The sequence below is a fragment of the Astatotilapia calliptera genome, chromosome 18, assembly GCF_900246225.1.
Source record: "Astatotilapia calliptera chromosome 18, fAstCal1.2, whole genome shotgun sequence".
NCBI lineage: Eukaryota > Metazoa > Chordata > Actinopteri > Cichliformes > Cichlidae > Astatotilapia > Astatotilapia calliptera.
Genome location: NC_039319.1, coordinates 28,506,877 through 28,529,322, shown reverse-complemented (window position 1 = coordinate 28,529,322; position 22,446 = coordinate 28,506,877). Strand labels below are relative to the sequence as shown.

Below are 22,446 nucleotides of genomic sequence, written 5' to 3'. Positions count from 1 at the left end.
GATGTAGGCAAAGACTAAAACTGGAGCACCGCTGTTTATTTTAAAATGAATACATGATAGTTCAATAAATTTCATCCGAAATTGGTGCACTGTACATGTTTGCAAAACAAGGGTAAATAGTAGTAGGGAAAGTGAGAGCACAGGTAAGACTGGAAGGAGGAGAGAGGGTAGAGGTTGGGGTTTAGATCCTCTGCTCGAGCTAATCTCTTTTCTTCTTTCTTGCTGCTTTGCGTCTGCCACCTTTTCTCGTTTCTTCTCAGCTGTTATTTTGATCTTCTATGTTCTCATCACATCTTTCTCTCACTCTCAAAGTTTTCTTCACTTTCTTCTTCTGTTCTTCGTTTTTCATCCTTTTCCTTTCTGCTTTCTTTTGTCCTTTCTTTCTTTGTTCATTTCCTCCTCTTCTGCCTCTCTGATTTTCCAGTTTTTCCTCACGAGAACTTGTTTCTAGGGTTTGTTCCTGATGTTTGGCATTGGGTGCAAGCTCCTGGGTGGAAAGACTACAAATTATTTTGTTAAACTCAGTCTAAAAAAGATGTTAAGACCAAAAATGACATTATGATGGAGTGACACAATCAGCTAACCTGAAGCAAGGTTTCCCATTCAGCCTCATTTTCCTTTAATTTCTCACAGAGAAGGGTTTTCTTAATTTTAAGCTCATCCATAGGCCCCCTCAGACGTCTGGTAGGTGCAGCTCCAGTGTTGTTTCCTGCTGTTCATCTTTGTGTCTTTTTTAGTTAATGCTGGTCTACGCAGGCTGGGGTTTGAGCTCTCCTTTTTAAGGCATCTTTGAAAAGCCTCATCCTTGCGCTTGAGACAGTGCAATGAAAAACATCCATTTGTTCATATGAGTAAATTAGCCAAAGCATAAGTAATTTTTTAAAGACCCCTGTAGTGCATCCTTTTGTCAGATTAGTTTTATCAGATTAACCATTTGTTCTAATGAACAGCTTCACACCAAGGTATTTGTGCTTAGACTGCCAGAAATATTATTCACCAGATTTCTGGGTACCCAGTTGGGTTTTTTTTTTCACATTTGTAGTTTCAGAAGATTTCAAAAAATCTTTAAGCATACGACACACAAATTTCAAAGATTTCCCGAAATCAATTTCGGAAATCAGAAATTTTGTTTTGGATAAAACGTGATGATTACACTATGAAATAAGTCACTATCTAAAGATTTATAATTAAAACAACCTACATGGATTAAGCTACAGTACTACAGTGAGAGCCAACACCAAGTGTAGCAAGAAACACTCAGCAGAAAGTATAATTAAAGCAAATGTTGCACAAAAAATCATTTTAGTCATTATGGATCAGAGAAAGTGTCTAGGTATAAATAAACCAGTCAAACAAGAGTCACAAGTTTATACATTGCAATTGCTGCCAATTTCAACTGCCATAAGACTTGACTGCAACGTGCATTTAAACTGTTTTTACCATTTACCACGAAAGTAACAGTTGTTAAAGGTTTTAAAAGGAACAAAAAGTACTAGTTTTTAGCTCTGTTAGTACTTTTCATGTTGTTGGAAACATCTTAGAATTAGGTTCTCCTTCTGTTTCAGGCCCCATGCAATAAAACCTGTTTTGCATTGTACAGGTATGCATATGCAAATTCTCCCCACAAGCACCCGTGCTTTACATCTTTAAGGAAAGTGTTGAAGGGTGATTCTCACATGTCAGCATTGTAAACATTTGCCAGTTTAGGAGTGCCTGAAATGAGTTCTTAACAAGTGATCTGTTTCCCAGCGAGCAATATCACTGCTGCAAGTCCAGCTTTGTTAGCTTTGTTTGGAGAATTAACTGCCCCATCTAACCTAATGAGATATATAATGAAATAGGAATGTAAAGTTGTTAACTAGTGTTAAGGTTTATTCACACAGAATGATTTATCATTAAATACAACATGAGGATACTTGGAAAGTCTGTCAATCCAAACTTCATATGCATGATTGTTTTCCTGATCCCTGGTACAAGCCCCTTTGCCACTTTGTTTCTCTACCTTTAGTTCTGAGCCAAACTTATGAAGATCATTAGATTCATTTTGCCTATTGTGGGTTTGTGACTTCTTTTTGGTTTTAAAGCATGTTAAAGCTCCTTAGCTTCCTGTTTATGATGTTACTTTTACTTTCCTTGTACTTTTAAATTGCTTGTTTCTCTCTGTCTTTAGTTCCTTCTTTAGTTCTCTTTAAATCCATAACTGTAACATTAATTACACAGAGTGTTACACATTCTACCTGACAAATAACCCTTGCCACCAGGGCATTACACTGATATAATGATGCTGAGGGCGTCAGCATGCAGACACACTAAGTGAAACGACTTTGCAAAAATACTGGGAAGAATGGCTTCATTTCAACATAGCAGACTCAGTGTCAGATTTGATAACTCCAGTTTTAGGTGTATGAGTAATCTTCATGGAACAATAGGGGTAAGATTTTCCCTGTCAACTGGGGAACTGTTTTTGAAGTCAAACACAGAAACAGAAAAATCAAAACATAAAAGAATGTCACTGGAGGGAATATCATAGACCAGGGGCTTCAGGATGAGAGATTCAGACTAACAAAACTGATTGCTACACTCCTGTTTTACTCATCTTTCTACCATTTTCTGCAGACACATTATCAGTACAGTCATTTAAATCACAATCCCTCTCATCTATAATTGCTTTCGGATTACTGACTGTTCGGCTGCACTGTCTAGCCACACTGCTTGAAGGTGTTAACCTCTTACAAACCTGAATGGGAAACGTCATTCCTTTCACTTGGCATGTTAGAATAAATTTTACAAGATCCCAGCTCTCCCGCTAGCTCTTCATAAACCGTGATTTCCTTCTCTTACAAACAGTAGTAATAGTAGTAGTTTGTAAGAGGTTAACACCTTCTAGCAGTGTGGCTAGACAGTGCAGCCGAACAGTCAGTAATCCCACCACCTTTGTTAGAGGACCTGACATCATATTTAGGAGGTAACAATGTTTCGGTCCTTAACACACAGTACTCACCCATCAGAACTAAACCATTTCGGACTTCATGATTGAGTTATTTCATGTCATTGAGATTTGGTTTATTTTGTTTGAGCATATATCTGTGTATGTGTGTATACATATGCAGCTATCTATGTATATATTGGTTGTTTGTTTTATATGTCCAAAATAAAAGATTATCTTCATCATCATCATCATCAAAAAGGCTGAGTGAAGAAGAAAAACGCAGCAGACTTGTCCTATTGCAGTGTAACTAAGGGATGATTCAGGGTCACTTGAAGCTTTATCAGAGAGTAAGGTTTTAAGCTTAATCCTAAAAGTAGAGTGGGTTTCTGTCTCTTGAATCAAAACTGGGAGCTGGTTCCACAGAAGAGGGGTCTGAAAGCTGAAGGCTCTGCCTCACATTCTACTTTTAACTACTCTAGGAACAACAAGTAAACCAGCACTCTGATAGAGAGCTTTGTATGAGAGGAGAAGGATTTTAAATTTGATTTTGGATTTAACAGCTAGCAATGAACAAACGCCAATATGGGAGAAATATGCTGTCTCGTTCTAATCCCTGACAGTACTGTCACATTTTGGAACAACTGAAGTTTTTTCACAAAGTTTCTAGAAGAACATGAAAATAATAAATTAAAATAGTCCAGCCTCGAAGTAATATATGCATGAACTGTCTTTCAATGGAATGTTGTGTACTTGAAATAAATAGCACGTGATAAAACCCACTGGTATCCCAAAAGCTCTTCTGTAGAGAGGAATAGGCTGAAATTCCTGTTAAATTAATGTTTAGCTGAACCTATTACTGCAGTCACTCTGAAAACAAAGGCTCATACACTGCAGCCTCTCACAGTTGTGTATTATTGGATTTTTTTTCCTCAGATCATAAATGACCAAGTCTAAATTACTTTGTCATGTGTTGAGTCGAACTTCTCTTAAGATTCTTCCACCTGGACATTACCATAATAATGGGTGCATAACAAAGTAGAGAAATTTTATGTGCTATGAGGTTGTTTTCTGGATTTCCAGCAGCTCACAAATACCTAAAATATATCACCAGAAATCCATGTTACTAATATCGTTTGTGTTTTTAAAAAATAAAAATGAATTTGATCCAAACTGTAGTTCAGTTTCAAGGGTTTTCTCTGCACAGCCATGTAATGTGTGTTTGTATGCAGGAAGAATACTGAAAGTAACCCCAGTACAAACGTCTGGGCATCGTGCTTGTGTTGTTTTAGGCTACTGCCAGTTGAGGGCAGTGTATTAAACATACTGTTAGCTACTTCACTTCAAGTTTTTACTTGAAGTGTTTACTTTTGTTGTTGCTTTTCCCATGTTACTAAGAAGACTAGTTATACAGAGAAAAGGCATGCTGGGATTCAACTAATGCTTGTGTGCAATTATCCAAAAAGCCACAACTCATCACATGTACACTAATCTGGTGAGAGCGAAAAGTCAACAGATAACTGCTAATCATTAGATTTATATCGCAGGCTGACTTGTATCGAAGGCTGAACGAGACATAAGACGCAGTGAACTGTAGTCTTATACCCTTCGTCCAACTCCAGTGCTCCAGTGCTCGTGTTGCATTGTGAAACTCTTTGTAAATCCTGAGGTTCCTCACTAGTTGTCCTTCTTATTTGCAGATCACAAGTAGCCGACCACTGGTACTATATTTAAAAATCAGATTAGCTTCTTGTTTAAACCTCTTATAACTCATTATGCATAATAGTTATGTTCATGCATTTTAGATCCTACAGTCCCTTATTGCTTTTGTTTCCACTTTCTTGTGATTAAATAAAATAATGAATTTTGTTTGTTTTGGGGAGTCAATCACTGGATTGGTTAAAGTACCTAAAGACTTACTGTGACGCTTTGCTTTAATGTATTTATGCATGTATAAACATGAATACTTAAATCATTTTTATCGGTAGTGTGTCCAAAAAACGAGGAAGTCCTAATATTTTGACCACACATTTTTTTGTATGTTTGTCGCTCTGCATTAAGTCAGCATGCGGATTATTTGTTTAAAGAATTTACAAGAAAGGTGCCTAAGACAGCTCAGACTGTGTTGAAGAATTAAGGTGGTTATCATACATAAGATCCTTTCTTTTTAATACTGTCTATTTATCTAAATTTGCTTATCCAAATCAGAGTCTCCAGAGGTCCACTGGAGAGGTTGGTGAATCGTGGGAATTATTACAGCACCCTGCTACCAGAAAGGAGTACTCATCTCAAGTGCATCATCTTCTGGAAAAATCTGGCTATTGCTAACAATGCACTAAACGAGCTAAAGCAGTACCTGGAAATCAAACTTCGAAGGGGGATGAAACTAACCGAAAAGGCTGTTAAACCACTTATTGGCTTGACTGAATGTATTGGGTAAGGAGATGGAGCTAAGGCATATGCTAGTGGAGTTTAGTGTAAGGCTGAAGAAACATCACACAATAACAAAAAAATTCTGCTGCCACACTAGGTTGAGATATGAGAAATGGGCTATAAAACATCCCTCTGTCTTAGGATGTAAACATAAGAGGAATTTATGACATAGAGGCTAATTTGCACAAATAAGAATTAGAAATGGCACAATACCACTTTTTTTTTTATGTCCGACACTGATACCGATATCATGAAATTGGATATCTGCCAATATCGATATGAATCCGATATAGTCTATTTTATAATCAATAAAAATGTTTTTTTTTGTTTTTTTTTTAAATATCTCGCTGCATTTTGTTTACTCAAGCTTAAAGAGACAAAACACAAGTGTAATAGCTTAGCTATTACACTTGTATGCAAAAATACACTGCACCCAAAATATTTTGCAGCAATACTGATCTTTTTATTTAAACCTTTAGGAGAACTTTAAATCTTAGTATTTAAAAAGTAATTTAAAATGCAATTTTATACTGATTTCAAAAACTCTTTGGTTCTGAAAAAAGAAGTGCAATATCAGCACAAAATGTTTATATTCAACAAGTTCAAAAAAACAAGTTGTAGACTGGACCCTTTTATACTTAAAGCTTAACATAAATAGACATCCAGAGTGGAAAGCAGTGCAAATAAATGAGAAAACAGCTTCATGACACTCATCTTTTATCAAGATGGATGTCAGTGTAAGCTGTTTCTATCACATTTAACCTGAGACTGAATTTTGTGTAATTTCTATACAAAACTTAACACAAGTATGAAAAAAAAAGTGTTTTTCATAGGTTTTTTTTTCCTGAACCACAAAACTGTTTAGCCTGCAGCACATTTTTTTTCAAAGTATAACTTGAGTCTATCCATTGTATGGTCAGACTTAGCAACAACAACGCACAGACATCCGAGCTCCATATATCGGTTGTTAAGATTAACATCAGAATGCTTTAAAAACATTCAGAGATGAACTTAAACACTTGCTTTACTTCTCTGGGATAGCTTGCATGGAGATGTAACGCTGGTTTGGCAGCACGTAGCGAGGCTCCAGGTGCTTTCAGTGTGAAAGCAATATCCCCAATATCCGATCCAGTAATTTAGGTCAGGATCAGACAGATACTCTATATCAGATTGGTCCATCCCTAATAAGAATTCAGGTGAATCTCCAAACTTTGCCATGCCCATAAGTGAGACCAAAGTTTGAGCTACACTAAGGTTAGAAGCTACTTTACCGTTGCTTTGGTAGTGACCAAAATAGTGACTTTGCAATGTACCCCATACAGAAACAGTGTGAGAAGCTCAGACACCCAGAAGGAGCTCAAAGTAGCTGTGGGCATCCATTGCAGATCCCAGATAAAAGACTTCTATCATTGTTTTTTGGGGGCATGTCAAACTCGATAGAGATTGACTGGTAAACTCACAGAACACCCACAGAAAGTGCTGAAAATATTCATCGTGAGAGGGATGGGTGGGTAACCTTCGGTCTGCTGTTACCATGATCCAACATTGTATAAGTGGAAGAAAGTTAATGAACTGATGAATGAATTTAATTATAAACAGAATCCCATAACCTACAGCAAAAAAAAGGACCATTTACTTAATGATACACTTCCTGCGAGGGTGCTCTTATAACTGTATAAATCTAATAAAGAAAGATATGCTCAAAAGGAGCAATGTATGGTGTTGCAAGTCCTCATGTTTTGAAATAAACGATCATGTATTTAAAGTCAGTCTCACTAATTATAGGTTCGTTTTTCAAACATGAGTCAACAATATTATGTATTGAGCCACTCTGTAACACAACTCCTTGCTAGTTCACTTTAGTGGAATATTTGCATTCTGTGTGAGTGTTGTCAAGGAGGTTAAACTATGTATACATCTCTGGCTTTGTTTATCTAACCCAAGGGATTCTGGGCCTTGTCAACTGTCACTAGGTCAGAAGTCACTACCCATCTACAAATGCTAGGCAGGAAATGGTTGATAATGGTAATGAATTCAAATTTTTGACTACTTAATCTTATGTCACCTTTAGTTACACTTTGCCTGAAATTATTGAAGCAGTGAAAAAGTTGTAAGTCACTTATTTTTGTATTTTCTGAAAACATCCTTTTTGACAGGGTTTCCTTTCAGACATGCCATTCCTTAAACACTTAGATGCTATCTTTTGGGGTCAAAGGTCATGAGAAGACTCATCCTTCTGCACCATTCAGTCGAAATAACTTTCAGTTTTAACTAGTTGAAAAACAGCTTAGTTTTACTTACTTTTCAAAGTGACTCACAAAAAAAATGTCTAAATCTATTTTGTGCATTCTATTTGTCAGCTGAAAAAACTGCACTGTAGAAATCAATGAATATTTAGTGGCTGTACTGAGGTCGTAAAACCGCACTAGGCAGTATGTTTACAGTGGCAAATTCACAAAATCACATAACTAGATAATTGATAAATAAAATCAACATTAAATTAACCCATTAGTGCAGTTCATGAAATATCCAGATAAATATTGTCACTCATCGACACTTTCTAAACGCTTCATACATACATATACATACATACATACATACATACACATACATACATACATACATACATACATATACATATATATATATATATATATATATATATAAAATGGCACTCTGCACGATTCCAGTTTCTTTTTTAAAAGTAACAGACAATAGAAATGCTTTAAATGTCCTGACATAACTTTTTTCCCATTCTTAACATATGTAACCGGTTTTATTTTAAGCTATGTAACAACCATTTCTACGGAAGGCGTGTTTCTTTACAGCAAAAAAAAATAACTTCAAAAGCACATTAGACCAAAGAAATTTGAGGAACTGTGATAGACAAGAAATGGAACAGAAAAGTTTCCTCTTGTAACATCTTGTAGAGTTTTATGTAAGTTCCTGTTGCAGAATTATAGCCTCTTATTGTAAAGTACGCTGCCCCTAAAAAAAGAAGCACAAAGCAAGAAGTCTCTCTTTCCTCCTCTTTCGGTTTGAGTGATTTCACACGTGTTTGCATCGACAGGTTACTAGATTTATTTCTAAGAACCTTTTTAGTCGATAGACAAAACATATTTTCTAATGCATGTTTAAAGTACGTCTTGAGTAATGAGTCCAAAATTGTTTGTACTTAAATACAAAGTATCCAGTACTATTCAAATGGGCTTTAGAGATTGGTGATATTAAGTGAGTGACAAAAATTGTGCTATCCTTGTCCACATTACATACAGATCTACATAGTATAGATTTAAAAATATTTACATCTCTAGGCTAAAGACATGAAGGCTAATTGAATTCAGGAGTTAGCAAGCCTCAAGTCTAATTCACACATCACACCTGCTGATTGAACCATATCTTCCAAAAATCTATTTTACAAGGCTCATGATCATAGAGCTGAAAAGTCTCAAAGATAGAAATGCATAGAATATGTAATATAGACTCAAAACACACAACTGAATGTTTAGCAGAACAGGCCACCAGAGCAGAGCAGACCAAATCTGCAAATGTATCAGATCACAATTTACAAATGGAGAAAATCAATAACTTCATGTACAGTAATGTGCAAAAGTCTTGCACTCACTGTCATTTAAAAAAATATTTTGCAAGGACAATGGGAAATAAGTACAGCAATTTTTCAAAACTTCTTACAAGATACATGGAAATACAGTGTATACGGTAGAAACTGTTTGTATAATTCTAGCACGGCTGAAAGACTAGATTTTGTATGACCACCTTTATTCTTTAACAAAGCCTGAAGTCTCTTTGGCTGGTTTTCTTATAATTTCTTTAAGTGGTCTTCAGGAATAGTTTTTCAGGCTCTTGTGAATAATTCAGTGTTAGGTGGCTTCCTCTGAAACGGGTTAGGCACAAAGCAGTCAGCATTGAAAGAAAAATTATTGAAACCTTCGAAAACCTGAAGAACTACTGCTCAAAAGTACTTGGAAAAAAATGCATAATAAAATGTGTTTCCTTGGACGCAAATTATAAAGAAATGAGGGGTCGTCCAGTACTTTACTTTTTCTTGATATTGCAAGACTGAAAAGAATATTTTTTGTAATATTATCAGTACATTGTTGATATGCAATAGATGTTCATATATTTATATATTCTTATGGGTATATATGTGTATTGTTTATTTCCATAGGTTTAAGGTTTATGTCCATAGTGCTCATTCAGCAATTTGATTTTCTGGAAGAAATATAAAGATAAATGAAATTGTCAACTTCAAACTTATCTTTAACTTTACCCAAGAGCCAGCTGAGGTAACTGAGTTGTTTAGAGGTTGTCAAAGCCCACAGAGATTATTCCACAATCCTATTTTGTTATACATTAAAAGAAAAACTTCCGAATCCCCATAATTGCCATATTATTAATTTCTAGATTATATAGTGTTGAAAGAAAGAAAAATGTAAGCATCTATTTGTGGATCCATTTGCTTTCATACCTTTATTGGCATTATAGATAGACATTATTATACGGCGTTCAACATGAACACCTTCACCAAAATGTTGTTTACCACCCCGACTGTAGGAAAACCCTCACCTCCCTCCTCTCACTCCAGCCTCTGACCAGCACCATGCCGGCGTGCCTGCTTTCTCCTCGGCGTTAAACCTAACGAGCCTCCAATCTGATCTCTCCAGAAGCAAGGTAGAAGGTAAAGCCCATATCTGCATGCCATTCAAAAAAACCCTCCGGAGTATTATCATTCATTCTTCAGCTGCGTCTTATCATCCGCCACACACCCATCATGTTTTCTGTGGACGCCCAGAAGCTTCATTCTATCAGCAGTGGCTTACTGCACTACACAGCCTATAGGCTACCGCACCTGTCTGGGGCATCGCATGGACTCATTACCTCTGCCTTTATTGGGCTCAATTCGCTTCTTCATCAGAGCACACTAACCCATACCGGACATACAAAATGTCAGAAAACACGCACATGCGGTGAGTCACAAACACACTGATCTGCGAGAGGAACCGCTGCAGTGTAACAAAAGAGAAAGCGTTCAGCACACCGCTGAACACGTGTAGCTTCACTAATTATGCATTATGTAGAGGGGGAGGGAGTGACAGGCACCTACATCGTGTCACAGCAGTTTAAATGCTCCCGTAGTAATCTACAATGTTTCCATGGCACCCAAGTTTGGCTTCTAGTCACCATATAAGGGCTTGTATTCATATATAGAAAAGGCACGTGCTGTTCGGGATCGATACTTAAACGCGTAATTGGTGAGTGTCTGAAGGTGGCCATGCACTACAGTGAGCAGATACAGGGTAGCACCGCCAAACTGACGCAGTAACCCGCATCAATAAGAGCCTCTGACAGGTCTGTTCAGTCAGTGTGCCCCACATGGTCGCCGATTTTGGAGTAAAGCGAAAGAAAGAAAAAAAGGAGGAGCTGCTGTTGGGCAGGCGGTGACAGACGCCGGGGGGTGGACGACAAAACCAAGGTGATGCAACTTCCAATAAGCCAAAACTGGCGGAAAAACTTGTACACAGTGCAGAGTGCGACCAGGTGGCAGGATCACCTCTACACGGCCAGATCTCCTAACGACCGGCAAAAGAAAAAGTAGGTTGTGTTTCAGTTTTTCACCTCAGTGGTCTTTTAACGCGGAGTCATTAAGGAGCAACTTTGTCTTTTACCTCGTTGCGCGTCGAGCGGCTGATGTTAAAGGGAGACAAAGCGTACAGCCGGCGGTCTCGGTTTGAAGTAAGGGTGATGATTGCTCTGGTAACTAAGTGATGTTGAGGAGCTGTTATTTTAACGGCAGCAGGGAACACGTGGCACTGCTTGTAAACCCTCCTTGTTACTACTTGAAGGGGGAAAGGGAGCATTTTGGGGGGGATGCTTGGAGATGATGTGGTGGTGGTGGTGTTTGGGGGCGGGATAAAGAAACTGAAGGGGGAGGAGGGGGGGGGGATTTCCGCGGTAGAATGTTCTTACGTCCTCTTCCCTTTCTTCCTGTCAGATACTTTGTCTCAAGGGTGAAAGGCTTGTATCACTAACAGAGACACTGTTGAATGAAATCAAACAAGCCCACGTTTGAACTACAGAAACTTAGTTGTAGCGATCTAACATGCTAGATAGGTTTAGAGTTGGCCTCAATCAGCAATTGTCCAACTTGATCAAACACATTTTTTTTGTTCTCATGCAATGACATTGCGGTGACATGGTTGTGGCCTTTGTCAAAGTGGGTGGGAATCAAGTGCAGCGGTCAGACTCTTTTCTTGGCACCGTCTTGATCATTCCTGACAGCTCTGTTGCTGCTATTCTTCCTTTCTTACTTTGATGCTGTCTACCATTACATATCTGAAAATTGCTTGTGCTCATAGTGAACTTCTTTGAAAACTTCACTTTTAGTTACATGATTTGTTATGTACCTTAAAGTGAATAACAAATTATGTACCTAAGGTAAGATGCCAATGTTACATTTATTTAATTCAAGTAATGGTTATTGAACTTCTAGTGTTATTACTGATGATAAATGCTGTAATGGCCTGAAAATCACAAAATTATGCATTTCTTGTAATATTACAGCAAGCCAGGTTGTTGTTGTTGTTGTTGTTGTTATTATTATTATTATTATTATTATTATTATTATTATTATTATTATTATTATTATTATTAGTGGTAGCAGTAGTAGTATTTACAGAGAATTTCTATACAGAAAATGAAAAGTATCAAATCCCTGATGATGTTAATTGAGACAACTTTCAGTTTTACATAAACAAAGATAAACATCAAATAAAGAGTTGCTGTTTCATTGATGATAAAATGAATCATTGTGTCATCAATGGTGATTCTCTAGTTTTTCAATGCAGTCTAAGCTTCCCACTGATCAGTAAAGAATTAATGTGTTCTGTATGCTTCAAGTGCATCGTCACAACTTATTCAAATTGTTTGTTGGGCTGAATGATAAATGTGTAGTATGTCAACAGAGACTGTGCATGCATTAACAACAGTCCAGCCCACTATAAAAAGACATGCCACCCTTTTCCATTGAATCTTTACTCCCACAAAAGAGTACTTTTCTTTAACATTTTCTATTTGTTTTCCCGAGGCACTGCTCTCTAGGCCACATGGGTTCCTTTACCGTGATCACAAGTCCAGCCCTCCTTTGAGTGTTTTAAAAGCTAGTGAAAAGTAAATTACCAATAAGAGTGTTATTTCAACAATATAATGTGGTAATTTAATGCTAGAAAATGAAAATTAAGCTTTTCCAACTTTGTTATGTCTCCAACACATCCTCATAGCTAAATAACAATGTTTATAGGTAGTGACTACTGAACTGTCAAATCTAACCATTTACATGAAAAACATCAGTGAGTTGCTCTTGCTCACATGGTTTCATAATGCACTTCCTGACACACAGTCTCATTCTGTTAAAGAGTTCAGGTTTTCTACAAAACATGTGTGCATCTGAACAATCCAGGTTATACAAAGTGGAGAAGGGGTCTAGACAGGGCTGACAAACCTGTTTTGATAGCTTAATTAAGGACATTTAAACTTTAAAATGAATAGCTTTGTGTACTTAAGCTATTATTCAGTGGCTTACCTGCAAGTTTCTTGTTGAACATTGAAGGGGAAGTGGTAGTGTAGGAGGAAGCTCTAACATTTGCCAAGTGGTAAACCAGCTACCAATAGTTAACACGAGCCTTCATTTTTCCTACTTTATTAAATAGTTCATAAAGTTATAAGTGATAAAATTTGTTCCCCATCACCGGTTCTGTAAAGTTAAACCCTACCTGTAAGTTGTCACATTGGTTCCTTATGTTTTCATATATGAAAAGGAAATCCTACCCGTCTGGAATTGGAATGCCAACATCCAAAGAACAGTTTCAAAGTTAAATGCATTAGGCCTTGGTTGCTGGGGGCTTTCCATGAGTGTTTTTTTTTCTTCACTCGCCTCTTACCACTCTCCATGTGTTTATACACCACTCGGCATTTAATCATTAGTTATTATGAATTTCTCTTCCACAGTATGTGTTTTCTTCTGTCTCCTGCCCCTCATCCCCAGCTGGTCATGGCAGAGGGCTGCCTCTCCCTGAGCCTGGTTCTGCCAGATGTTTCTTCCTGTTGAAAGGGAGTTTTTCCTTCCTGCTGTCACCAATTGCTTGCTCATAGTGGGTCGTCTGATTGTTTAGGTTTTCTCTACTTGAGACAACAGTTGTTGTGATTTGGCACAATATGAATGAAATAGACAACATGAATTAAAGAAACTGTCAGCTGGATGTGGAAGTAGTTAAGTCTTAACACGTATGCCATAAAAAAGGTTATGATAATATGTCAATGCTCTGTTTTAAAAACATGTTGTTGCTCACTTAATCTTTAACTAAATGGTAACTCTGGGGTTAAAAGTGTTGCAGAAGAACTGCATTGTAGTAGGTTATAAAAACTGAGCAGGGCTGGCTCCAAAAACTGGTTAGTTGCCGTGGTGATGTTGGTGCCTTTTTGGATGTTATCTGACAAACTGTGTGACAGCTTGAGAAGTCTGTGGTCCATTCATCTATGTTCACTCAATCATCATCCATGTTTCACCTTGTTACTTAATCATCAAGTTATAGAAAAACTGTATCCTTTGGCACTGATTATCAGTCCAGATGTCAGTCATGTGTCACAGAAGGGTTTCATGTGCTTTAAGGTATCTTGCAACACATTTGTCTATAGCTTTGAATACCTGTAACTGTGGAATTTTCCCATGGCTTGCATCAGACAGTTTTCACAGAATGCTCTCAGATATTTCAGTGTTATTTTTGTGAAGCGTTGGGTCGGACATGTCCAGATGTCTGGAATGCCCAGACAACTAGAGCAGAAGATGAGCTTTACGCACTGAAAGACATCAAGACAAAAACAAAAGAAAACTGAGCAAAGGTATGCAGAGAAGTAGCAACACAACATCAGCGGGTTAGCTGTGGTGTCACAGATCTCTGTAATTAATAGCTGTAATTGCAGCTGCTTTGAAGTAGGATCAAAATGAGTAATTGATGGTACCGTTAAGTAATGCATAAAAGCTTTCTGTTAAACTCCGCCCTAAAGTGGAGGAGATGACACTGGACTGGTTTAAAAGGGTGGATGGATTCTAGCCACAATATATGTTACCACCACTAGGGGGCACCGAAGTTCCTCTTTACTCTTGCTTTGTGGTATTTGTCCTCAAAGATCATGTCATGAAAAACATCAGGTGTTTTTTGTACAGAGCCCAAGTGGATCTGGTGCAAAAATAATCTGCAAGGAAATCAAAGGCAGCTCAAAGTGGGGGGGAAATTACTAATTATGGCGACCCTGCTTATGTCCTGCATTTTTTGCTGGACTGACATATTTTCACAAAATCCACAGCAAAAACCTGCATATTTTATTCAACTTCCAATAGAATTTGACTTACTTTTCATTTTAAAGAAAAAATTATTTCTGAAATGACAGCAACTGTAAATTTACACTGTTTTGGATTTTTTTCCACTCTTCTTTGCAGAATTTGTCCATGTTCGACAGGTTTTGAGCACAACTGGCTTGTTTATGCCAAAAAATCTCAATTGAACTTGTGTCCAGATTATAACTGGGCCTGTTATGCCTTGGTTCACTGACATCTGACCTAAACTCTGTTAAGCTCGGTGATATCTGAGTCACGATGGCTTTAGTTTTTTTATCTCTTACTCATGAGCAGAGGGAGGCACAACTAGCATGAGGGATTCTAGTCTGTGGACCCCTGCCCTGGCTGGAATTTAAACGCTGACTTATTGTTCCAAAAAGAGTAATGCCACTACGCTATTCAGCTACTATTGGAAGTTCAAGGTGGTCACAATGGTAATAGGAGTGTTCGGAGCTGTAACCTCTAAAGCTTCATTCGAGACACAACATCAGAGGTCTCTGTGCTAAGAAGAACTCAGATACACAGAACCCCCAATCTCTTACTCAAAAATGCTGATGTAACAATACAAATTTTTGCAGCTGATAAGACATCAAATCAAGCAATAAAGTTTCATCAAAGGATATACAGGGTGGGCCATTTATATGGATACACCGTAATAAAATGGGAATGGTTGGTGATATTAAAGCCCTGTTTGTGGCACATTGGTATATGTGAGGGGGCAAACTCCTCAAGATGGGTGGTGACCATGGTGGCATTTTAGAAGTCAGCCATCTTGGATACAACTTTTGTTTTTTCAATAGGAAGAGGGCCATGTGACACATCAAACTTATTGGTAATGTCACAAGAAAAACAATGGTGTGCTTGGTTTCAACGTAACTTTATTCTTTCATGAGTTATTTACAAGTTTCTGACCACTTATAAAATGTGTTCATTGTGCTGCCCATTGTGTTGGATTGTCAATGCAACCCTCTTCTCCCACTCTTCACACACTGATAGCAACACCGCAGGAGAAATGCCAGCACAGGCATCCAGTATCCGTAGTTTCAGGTGCTGCACATCTCGTATCTTCACACCATAGACAATTGCCTTCAGATGAACCCAAAGATATAAGTCTAAGGAGGTCAGATCAGGTGACCTTGGGGGCCATTCAACTTGGGGGCCCACGACGACCAATCCACTTTCCAAGAAACTGTTCATCTAGGAATGCTCGTACCTGGCACCCATAATGTGGTGGTGTACCATCTTGCTGGAAAAACTCAGGGAACATGCCAGCTTCAGTGCATAAAGAGGGAAACACATCATCATGTAGCAATTTCAAATATCCAGTGGCCTTGAGGTTTCCATTGATGAAGAATGGACCCACTATCGTTGTACCCCATATACCACACCAAACCATCACTTTTGTTGTTCCAACAGTCTTGGAGGGATCCACCCAATGTGGGTTAGTGTCAGACCAATAGCGGTGGTTTTGTTTGTTAACTTCACCATTCACATAAAAGTTTGCCTCATCACTGAACAAAATCTTCTGCGTGAACTGAGGGTCCTGTTCCAATTTTTGTTTTGCCCATTCTGCAAATTCTGTGCGCCGATCTGGGTCATCCTCGTTGAGATGCTACAGTAGCTGGAGTTTGTAAGGGTGCCATTTGTGAGTAGCTAATATCCGCCGAAGGGATGTTCGACTAATGCCACTCTCCAGTGACATGCAGCGAGTGCTACGCTGTGGGCTCTTGCTGAATGAAGCTAGGACAGCCACTGATCTTTCTTCATTAGTGACAGTTTTCTTGCGTCCACATTTTGGCAAATCCAACACTGAACCAGTTTCACGAAACTTAGCAAGCAGTTTGCTAACTGTAGCATGGGAGATGGGTGGTCTCGTAGGATGTCTTCCATTGAAATCTGCTGCAATGACCCGGTTACTGCGTTCACCAGATATCAACACAATTTCGATCCGCTCCTCACGTGTTAACCTGTTCAACATGTCGATGGCTGTGAACAAAGAGAAACTTGTAAATAACTCATGAAAGAATAAAGTTACATTGAAACCAAGCACACCATTGTTTTTCTTGTGACATTACCAATAAGTTTGATGTGTCACATGGCCCTCTTCCTATTGACAAAACAAAAGTTGTATCCAAGATGGCCGACTTCTAAATAGCCACCATGGTCACCACCCATCTTGAGGAGTTTGCCCCCTCACATATACTAATGTGCCACAAACAGGGCTTTAATATCACCAACCATTCCCATGTTATTACGGTGTATCCATATAAATGGCCAACCCTGTATATTTCATCCACTCATGAGGGATCAACAAAGACTTACTGTTTTTGCACTAATGTTTGAGGGGTTTTCCAGGAATGGTGATGCTATTTTCAGAGAACTTGATGGTCAGTAGGTAGGGCTTTACGATTATGACCAAAATGATTATTTTTGATCAATATAGAGATCATGATTATTTTACAGTTTTTTTTAATTTTTTTTATTACACTTTCATGTAAGGATAACACTGCTTTCACACTCATGTTGCGCAACATTCCTAATAATGTAAAACCTTTTCGCCTAAAAAATAAAAATAAAAAAAAATAAAAAACCCTTCTTATTCATCTAAATTCAGTGCAGCTTGTAGAAGAAATATAACAAATAGAAAGATGTTTCAAGGCTTATCACAAATTAATTCAACAGGGCTTTCACCTTTATACTGTGCTGTGTTCCTGTTCATTAATGCATGTTTGCAAGTGAGTTGTTTATTCACCTGGCCTCAGTGCATCTCCTACAATCAAAATGTAAAATATTTACCTTCATTCATTCAGGAGTCAGACTAAAGCACTTTTTGAAGCACTTTTTACGCTGGGAAGTAGTAGAGACTGAGTTTATTTATTATCATAAACTGCTTGAGATGTACAATCACAAGGAGTCCCAACATATAGTTACTGTATGACAAAACACAGTTGACAGAGTAAGTAAGGATGGCTACAGTTGCTACAAATATCTCTACACCAATAAACACACAGATGACGCAAGAAGAGATACAAACTGAAAATTCAGAAAATGACAACTCAGAGGCAGGAGTTCAAGTTGTATCAGCAGTATAATGCAGTTGTTTCCGTCCTTGACGCAGTTTCCATTTCAGCATTGCGTTCTTATCTTTTAGTATGATGCCAGGTCTCTCTTGGAAATGACATTTTTAATCTCAGTGAGATTTTTTTTTTTTTTTTTTTTACCTGGATAAATAAAGGACTAATAAAAAAATAGTATAGTAAAAGTAACAGCCATTCCTCCAATCCTTAAACGCTGTGGCCGCTCCACCATTTTCCACCTCCCAGCACACACAGCATTCCATAGAGGTCTGGGAACTGAGGACACCGCTTGCTGGAGCTTTGGGAGGGGAATGTTTTCCTATTCTTGTCTGATAAAAGATCCTAGGTGCTCAATGGTTCTTCGTCTTTGTTATAATTATTGTTTCATGATAATCCAAATATTTTTAGCTGTGAAAGGCCTAGACTTCTGGCAGGCCAGTTCAGCACCCAGACTCTCCGACTCTGAAGCCATGCTGTTTTAATGGGTGCTGTATGGGGTTTAGCATTGTTTTGCTGAAGTATCCAAAGCCTTCGCTTAAAAAAAAAAAAAAAAAAAAGTAATTTGGATGAGAACGTGTTGCTCTAACACCTGCATATAACTTTCAGCATTAATTGTCAGTGGCTATCCACCAGATGTGTAGGCTGCCTATTCTACAGACTCTAATGCAGCGGTCTTAACCTTTGTTGCCCCGTGGACCGGTTTATGTCCGACAACATTGTCATGGACTGGCCTTTAAGGTGTCACGGATAAATACAACAAAATAAAACCAGTACCGGTACCAAGAAAAAGAAGATTAACAATAAAAACGATTTAAAAAAAAATAACAATAAAAAACCTGAAAACCATAAATTTCACACCCACCTCAACTCTCGCGGCCCGGTAAAATTCGACCAGTCCGTGGCCCGGGGATTGGGGACCGCTGCTCTAATGTACGTCCATACCATTAGAGATTCAGGCTATTAAACTGAATACTGATAACAAGACAGATTGTCCCCGTCGTCCAGAGGATGTGGCCTCTGTTTCAAATAGAGATGGCACGATACCACTTTTTTATGTCCGATACCGATACCGATATCATAAATTTGGATATCTGCCGATACCGATATGAATCCGATATAGTGTTTTTTAATCAACAAAACTGTTTTTTAAATATCTTGCTGCATTTTGTATAAGTTCATACTCAAGTTTAAAACAACAACTACACTAAAGCTATTCTGTTATACCTGTATGCAAAAAAAAAAAATTTCATAGTTCAGCAATACTGATCAATCTAATAAACTTAAACCTACACCATCCTCCCTATTCTGGTATTTTAAAGAGTACTTAGCATAAATATTAAGCAACCTAACTAATAGGGTTCCAACTCCCAGCAACAACAAAAATAAATAAATAAAAAATAGGGAACCACCCCTCACGCTCCACCTCATGATGCTTAATCGACGTAATCAACCTTAATTTGATGCAGTGTGAAAAAAAATGCACAGAAATCAATTATTTTTCAAGAAATATTAAATAGATTCAACATCTTTCTTCAACAAAATTGCAGACTGCACAGATGGTACCTTCCCAAAGGAAAAAGTACTATAGCTTACTAGGGTGTATATATTAGACTTAATAGTCACTATATACAGTAATTGACTTCTATTCATTTTACATCAAATTAAAACTTTGGGTGTCAGATAATTATTTATTAAAAGCTAGACATTTTAAATGAGAATAAGAAAGAAAAGTATGTCTTTGTGCCCCCTTTTCCCTGTTAATGCCCTATCAGCCCCCCTGGCTAAACTTTGCTAGATCCGCCCCTGCACAGTTACGTCAGCTACGTAGAAAAAGATCCTGGAGTAGAAAGTAATATTAAATAAATTCTAACAACAGCTGATCAAGCTTAAACGTGCTGCTGTTGTTCAGCCGCTGGTTTCCTCTTTCTGGTGCAAAATGGGCCAAAAGCAAACTAGAGACACGGACTCGCGACAGAAAAGCCGATCAGCTGATCGTTAAGCAGTTTCATGATTGAAGTAGCAGCAAGAAGAGGCAGTAGCTCCATATATCGTTTGTTAAGCTTAACGCAGGAATGCTTTACAAACATTCAGAGATGGACTTACACACTTGCTTTACTTCTCTCGGGATAACTTTGTCGGAGATGAAATGCCGGGTTGCTAGCGAAGCTCCAAATGCTATCCAGACCACCGACAGGTCCCGCATGCCACAGCCGCTCTATCACGTGATGCATACTGCTCCGACGTGCTAACGTTCTGAGGTGAGTTACGGCGTGTTGCAAGTTTTGTGAGGTGCTTTCGTGATATTTAATGGATCGGATTACATTTTTTAGTTTTCTCCGATATCCGATCCAGTAATTTAGGTCAGTATCGGACCGATACCGATACGTAATATCGGATCGGTCCATCTCTAGTTTCAAATTTTAATTCATCTGACCACAGAACCGTTTTCCGGTTTTTCTTCAGTCCATTTTAGATGACCTTTGACCCAGCGAAGATAGCAGTGTCTCAGGATCATGTTCACATATGGCTTCTTCTTTGCATGTTAGAGCTTTAACCTGTGTTTGTGGGTGGCACTGTGAACTATGTTCACAAACAATGAAGCGAAAGTGTTCCTGAGCCCATGCAGTGATTTCAGTCATCATGTTTGTTTGTTTGTTTATTAAATGCAGTGCCACCTGAGGGTGCAGAGATCATGAACATTCAATACTGATTTTTGGCATTACCTCTTGCACACCAAGATTTCTCCAGATTACCCAAATCCTTTGATGCAGACATGTATGCTAATGATGAGATATTTTAAAGTCCTCACAATCAAGGGAATTAGAGAAAGGGGCATAAAATTTATACTTTACTGTACTGGAATAAGTGTACCTTAAAGACACTTAATAGATCACAGTAATTAGAGTGATATTTAATTACCCACTGATACAACCTTTCTCATATGACATGAGATCATGTGAGCATTTTCTTTTGTGGCATATGTCTGTAAAGCGATGTGTATTTGTGGTCCTTTAAATCGTTATTATCTCTGGGCCAAAGTCTCCATTCCATTAAGATAAGAGAGGTCAGGCCCTCTTCAGGTATGTATATGCCTGTGTGTGTTTTTATTGTACCAGCTGCTTCTCACTGATTGTCGTCAGAAAAGGTTTTCTCTGCTATCTGCATTTCTATATTTAGCACTAATTTTACCTGTTGTCTTGGCAGGAGATTTGCTCCTATTGATGATATGTTTCTGTGTTTTTGCAGCAGTCTCCTTCCACTCAAACTAGTGTGCAACAGCAGACGATATAATTTAAATGCCACAATACAGAAATAATAAATCACGTTGTGTGCTTCACAAATCCCATATCTTCTCATTCCCAATGCCATTGCCTTATTGTGAGAATCCCTATTTTTTTTTTTTTCTGCAGTCCACAAGTAATGCATAGTTTGCTGGCTCGATTTACTGGATGCTGAACAAAGGCCCAAGCATAGTTACCGCTGTTTTGAGTACCCTCACAATGTCTTAGTTGTGAGGAACAGACTGCCTGCTATGACAAAACGGAGCTTGTGGAGCTCCAATCATTCTGCTGCATATTGACTTTATTGAAAGTAAACACGGCCGATTTGCAAAAATATGATGCATTCTAAACAATAATAATGGGTGCTGTTTTGTCTTAAATCCACTGCGTTGTACGTCGTGTCTCACAGTGCTACAGTGTAGATGTGTACAAATCAAGTACAGGTTGTGTGACTGTTTCACGCAGGAGGCTGGTGGTGCATCTGTCTGGTAAATAAAGGAAAGTAATTCATGAGCTCTTCTTGCGTGGATCCACCTTAGCTCTTTTATTTGCTGAAGCGATGGCTCAGCAAAAATGTAATTACAACAAACTATCTGTCATTTGTGAACCTCGTTCCTTCCAATTCTTTGACTCAGCAGGCCGTTTTATCCCCAGATCAATGGGGCCCCAACAAAAAAAGAAAACTGCCTATGCATAGTGTTTAATGTGTAACTATCCAGGGCCATCATGGCTTTTTCCCCCCACCTTGATAAACAGCATAATTCTAATGCAGCATTTAGGATAAGTGGATTAACTTTGAAATATATTAACTACATTTTCTTTTGCTTTGTGAGTTTGATGGAATTAACTTGAAAGCAAAGAGCAAACCCTGAGCCTTGACTTTTGAACCCTCTTTATTATTACTCACTTGTTATTTTGCCATGACCTCTGTCATAAGTCGTCTGTCACTTTTATGAACTTATTTAAATTTAAAGATATGGAAAGTCAAGAGGTCATAAATCAAGGCAAGGAGAGGCCCAGAGTGTCGGGTTTTGTTTGAGAAGGATTTTGTCCCAACCCAACGCTTTAAGGCAAACTATATATTGCACAGTTTCAGGCAGCCTCCTACTCTTTTACATTTGGGGATTCACAATGAAATCCAGATTCTTTTTCTTATATTGTTAATCATGTTAGCTATCTTAGTTTCATGTATTAGCATGCATTTGTTTTCAACATAAAAGTAGTGCATGTACTTGGGCACAAGTGTGAAAATCTTTGATTTTTCTCTAATCTTTGCAAAAAAAGAAACGTTGGACTTCATCCTCTGACAGCAAAAAT

At 38.1% G+C, this 22,446-nt stretch overlaps 1 protein-coding gene and 1 long non-coding RNA gene across 3 annotated transcripts in view; one reads left to right on the top strand and one right to left on the bottom strand.

The window, feature by feature from the left end:
* Positions 1-378: 378 nt before the first annotated feature.
* Positions 379-11,173, bottom strand: LOC113010018 (uncharacterized). The gene is made up of 3 exons (XR_003270272.1): positions 11,047-11,173; positions 585-810; positions 379-500 (listed from the first exon to the last, which is right to left on the bottom strand). It is a non-coding gene; the product is annotated as an uncharacterized LOC113010018 (long non-coding RNA).
* Positions 9,962-22,446, top strand: part of slc6a9 (solute carrier family 6 member 9) — a 79,103-nt gene continuing 66,618 nt past the window's right edge. Inside the window, exon 1 of one of the 2 annotated variants that reach the window (XM_026148788.1) lies at positions 9,962-10,058. The gene's annotated coding sequence lies outside the window, so the exon portion shown is untranslated. Of the gene's footprint in view, positions 10,059-10,579; positions 10,973-22,446 lie in introns of those variants that run through there. The other variant, XM_026148786.1, reaches the window with a different exon arrangement.